Source organism: Pinus tabuliformis, chromosome 3_2 (genome assembly GCF_031772625.1).
Source record: "Pinus tabuliformis cultivar Carrire ecotype Pingquan chromosome 3_2, CPIR1, whole genome shotgun sequence".
NCBI lineage: Eukaryota > Viridiplantae > Streptophyta > Pinopsida > Pinales > Pinaceae > Pinus > Pinus tabuliformis.
This window is the reverse complement of record NC_142302.1, coordinates 797075986-797081416: the sequence shown is the minus strand read 5'-3', so window position 1 is coordinate 797081416 and position 5431 is coordinate 797075986. Positions and strand designations below refer to the sequence as shown.

The window sequence follows — 5431 nt, the reverse complement described above, 5'->3', positions numbered from 1 at the left end:
GGTAAAGTTTTTAGGTTCTCATGTATGAGACTTGCTCAGATTCCCTAGAAGACATTTATAGGCAATTATGTCAAGAACATGTTTACTTAATCAAAATCAAACAATTATTAGCATAAATCAATACTAAAATGAAATTTTGATGACAATAAAAGCTAAGAGTTTTGTCTCTTGCTTATGTCCAACTTGCCTATGCAACTAGGATGATGTCATCTTATGATAGGGTTAAACATAAGGCTTTGTTGTAAACTTTATACTTGAAGCCATGGTGCTAAGAGAAGTACAAAATCAACCATGTTTTACTAAGTTATAGTGACTATATGTATAATTAAATTTATTGGACAATCCAAAATATAAGTCTATCATCAATTTAGGAAATCAAAAATATATATATATAACCCTTTTTGTATTTAATAGTTAATGTTATAAAAATATAATATAATATGGTATTAAACCAAACTCACGTTAACTATAATATGGTATTAAACCTATTATAAAATACAAAAAAAACATTAATTTTAAACTATAATACTTAACTTTTATATTAACTAAACATTAATATTTATTATAAAATATATAAATATAATTTTACCTTTAAAAAAAAATACTTTACAAATATAAAATAATATATCTTGATATCTGTATATGACAAATAATTGATGTAGATATTCCTACGCTATAAATACTTCGCACCATTATATAACATTACCCCTATAATTATTGAGTTGTTCTTAGCGAGATTTTTGGAAGCTTTTCCGGTGGGTTTTTCTAGTCTAATTTCTCCAAAATCCACTAGGGAAATCACAAGCTTGATGAGGTTACTGCAAAATTGAAGTGCACTAGGAGTTTTTCACGGTGGTGAATCCATATATACAGCCAAAATATCAATTAAATAACACAAATCAAGATTTCACCTCAAATTTTTCGGTGAGATTCCGCCATTGGAAATTCCTAGAAGTCGCACTCTAAACAATTCCCATGTAAAATAGTTCGTGAAAATAATCAGTCAGAATAATGGAACACTGACAATAAAGACAACTCCTATAACTAACTCCCATGTAAAATAGTTCGTCAAAGTCGGTAAGAATAATGGAATATTGACAATAAAGAAAACTCCTATAATTATGTTACCACATTTTTATGACATGACCGTTATTGTCAATATTTATTATTCTCACTGATTATTTTGACGAACTATTTTACATGGAAATTGTATTTAGTGACTTTTTGGACTCATGCGGAAAAATTTGAGGTGAAATCTTGATTTGTGTTATTTAAACCCTGAAAATGAAATCTTGATTTGTGTTATTTAAACCCTGAAAAACCCTAGGGCACTTCGATTATACAAGGGTTATCCATGAAAATTGTGATTTCAATCAATTCTTGCAGGATTTTAAAGTAATTAGACCGAAAAGCTTCCAAAAGGTTGCACTAAAGACAACTCGTTTTACCAGTTAATATAAAAATTTAAAAAATTATTATTTAAATTTTAAAATAGTCATTGAGATAAGAACCGAGAGTGTGGAGGCAATGTGCAATATAAAATATTCTTTAAATAAAAAAGAAATGTAAGCAATAATAAAAAAGAAAAAAAAATTACACATTGTATTTTGCACTATGAAATAAATTTCCACCAAAAAAAATTCAATCACTCTCTACTCATATTAAATCCGTGCTTAAAATAGATGTATACTAATATATTAACAAGCCGCATGAAACTCATTAATATATTTTTTATTTTTTAAATAATCACTTTGCAAAAGTAAACTTATTAATAGAAGTTTCTAAACCTTCTGTCTAATAGATCTATACTAATATATTAACAAGCCACATGAAATTCATTAATAATTTTTTTTTATAAATACTCATAGTCGGAAGGTAAACTCATTATTAGAAGTCTCTAAACCTTCTCTCTACTCGACTCTTTAATAAGTGTAAATCATATTTTTTTTTTTAATTACAAAATACTCCGACCCATATAATTTCCGGTCAAAGTAAAACACTAACACTGGAGTACTGGGAATAAAAAAGTTGAAAGGTAAACTCATTAATAAAAGTCTCTAAACCTTCTGTATACTCACTCTTTAATAACTGTAAAATAAATGGAAGTCATATTTTTTTTTTTTAACTACAAAATACTACGACCCATATAATTTCCAGTCAAAGTAAAACACCAACGTTGGACTACGTGGAATAAAAAGGTTTTAGCTAATGCTCCAATTTTTTTCATAAATAATGCAATTAGTAAATAGTAGCGGCGTTCGACCCGACGACCGAGGAACAATGATGTAGGAATATTCCACACCAATCAAATGTAACTGTTGAGGGAGTGGGAGGAATATTTCTGAACGAGATGATAATCACCGTCGGATTATAGAGTGGGAGCGTAACGAGTATGGAAAGAATTATGGCTTTCTAAAGATAGAAAAGCTGGAAAAAGGTCTCGCAGGCTTCATTTACAACTTATTTTACAAGTAATGCTGACTCGATACTGATACTCTTTATTCTTCCAATAAATTTATTTAGCAGTTTTTGTTCTGTTCTGTTTGTATCGATAATTTTTTATTTCAACATTTATTCTCTGCTCTGTTCTGTTTGTATCAATAATTTTCTATTTTAACAATGTCATTTATTCTGTTCTGCATGTTAGACTACTTTTGAAGTCTAAGGTGGTTCAAATTGGGATTTAATGGAGAATGATGGATGGATTGAAAAATAATTAATGCTTTCTTGGATGCACATCCTCTGTGTTCATTCACCGCCAATTTTTACAGGTATTTGTGTATTTGTGATTTATTGCTTTTGTTTCCATTCAATGAATTGTGATATGATCTTTAATACCTGCTAAATATGTATGATCAGTTATAGTAACAGGAATTATGGCTTTCATGGATGCACAGCTAAGTTTCTTGGAAGATTTATTCACAACTTATTTTAGAAGTATTTCTGAGTTTTTTCTTTCTTAGGTTAATAGATAATAATATACATCATTTTTCTAACAAGTTTAGGTAGCGGTCTTTATTCTTTTCAGTTTCAATAATTTATTTATTCTTTCTCTGCTTTCTATTTCCCATGTCAGACTAATTACAGATTTGTCCTTAATGCAGTATTAAAAAATGGATAGGAGGAATTAATGTTTTATTGGATGCGCACCATGCGGATTCATTGGAGCCTAGGAGGAATTAATGTTTTATTGGATGCGCACCCTGCGGATTCATTGGAGCCTTCATTCACTACCAACCAATTTTTACAGGTACTTGCGAATTCTCGGTCATGTTAGGCACTTAATTACAGTGATGTAATTTAATTTTGCAAGATAAATGCAAATTTATGTAACAATGAGGAGTATGTTCTGTTCTCTTCTGTATCGATAAATGTTAGGTTCGGTTTTGTTATCTGTGTTGAGCATTGCTTTCGTATGCCTTATGTCCGACTAATTTTGGTAAATGTAGTCCTGCCATACCAAAACTAGGGCTCGGTTTTCTTAATTTTTAAAGAACCAAAACTAACCAGAATATATGCGTCGTGACTAGAAACTCCGAGGCCCTAAAACTTATGGCATTACTGGGACTGTAAACATAGGATATACACATCCAAAGTCCAATCCATTAGTTAATGAAAACAGTGAATAATCCATTGGTTAATGAAAACAGAGCATCCGGCTTACCGCAATCGTAGGTCACGACCGGTGTGCCCGGCACCACAGGCCACGTCCACGGTGCCCGGTCTAGTCCAAAGGCCACGATCAAAGCGTCCGGCACACGCTTTTGCTGGCGGGCATTTTTGTCGAGCGTCCTAACACCGTCACGTATCGACGATAACCATAGGTCACGACTAAAGCGTCAGACACGTGGTTTTGCCTTTGGTGGATAAGATTTAGGCACCCTAACACCGTAACATATGGAATGACCATAAGATCAAATTCTAATCTATGAACTTGGGTTATAAGAGTTGATGTTTTGGTTGTCATAGCTAACTTCAATTTCTATTGGTGCACTTGGTGTCACGCTAGTTTTTCATAGGTTGCATTTACATTATAATTTTGTTGTAGAACTTTCACTTAATAGGAGTGTTTTTTCACAACTGGATTAAACTAGGGTTTAATTTTTTAAATTTTGGATTAAATTTCGAAGTATTTAATTTTTAATTTTAATTTTTTCTAGTATTGTAAGTGTAGAAAACATTTTTGAATTTTTTCAATGTTCTTTTTGTATGGGTAGAAAAGTTATGTTTTAGATGAAAAATTTATTGTTGTAAGGTTGCTTTTTCATATGGTAAGTTTAAGCTATAATTTTGTTGTAAAACCTTTACTTATTAGGAGTTTTTCATTCACATCTTGATTAAATTAAGATTTAATTTTTTATTAACTTTTTCACATTTTAAATATTTTAAATTTGATAAACCTTTCATTATTCTTGTTGTATGTCTAAAAAAACATTTTTGAATTTGAGAAAGTTTTCAGTATTCTTGTTGTATGTGTGGAAAACTCCACATGTAAACTTCTAAATTTCATTAATTTTTCTACTTCAATGCATTGTTTTATATGCGTGTGTGTTCGGTGATGTTGAGATCATAGGTCAAGCATAACCCTAATATTGGATAGAAGAATAATTTACACAATTGTGGGATGCTTTTGCTAGGATTGTGTGAGTCTAAACACCTCACGAGATAGTTTTTATTCCCCACAATTGCCTCCAACCCTTAACCCCTCCCCATGAGATTTGAACTTAAGAAAAACATATATCTATGATTGCTTTAAAGAAACTTCACAATTATCTACACATGCAAATGTGTTGCACTGTGAAGTTTCTTTAAAGCAATAAGATATTGTATCATCATTAAGTTGATCCATGGGAATAATATTTTATTCAATAATTGCTTCTCTTGCGATATTTGTTGGAATAAATGCTTACACTAATGTAATAAGTCACATTTTATAAGTGACAAATTAGTTTGTGAGTTGTTATAGGTGGTTGGAATATTCTCTCAACCTCTCCTCCTAAATTAGGAATAACTTAGATCTGATAACAAGCTAAAAACTCTATATAGAAGAGTTATAGCAAAATTTGATATAATTTTTTCTGTGTGATTATGAAATATTAATTTGGTATCAAAGAGAGCTTGGGCCTCACTCCCTCATGGGAGTCCATCTGGTGTGTTGTTTGTGCTATTTGTATTAATGGTTTGTCCATCATTTGATATAGTTGTTTCATAGGAGAATATTTTGGTATAGCTACTGTTCACTAGCTATTCCCTGAAAAATGTTTTCCCTCGCATTTTCAATCACGGGCTAGTGTTGTCCATCATGGGGTGAAGATATTATATCTTGACGCAATTGGAAGTTGTGGGCATCTCGCATTTATCAACCACTTCCCAAGGCGTATGTTCCATCGATGCATATCAAGTAGGAACAATTGCTAGTGAAGGCCATTGT

At 31.2% G+C, this 5431-nt stretch overlaps 1 long non-coding RNA gene across 1 annotated transcript; it reads left to right on the top strand.

Moving 5' to 3' along the window:
* Positions 1-2659: 2659 nt before the first annotated feature.
* On the top strand, positions 2660-3214 carry LOC149182996 (uncharacterized). The gene is made up of 2 exons (XR_016257664.1): positions 2660-2771; positions 3105-3214. It is a non-coding gene; the product is annotated as an uncharacterized LOC149182996 (long non-coding RNA).
* The last annotated feature ends 2217 nt before the right edge of the window (positions 3215-5431 follow it).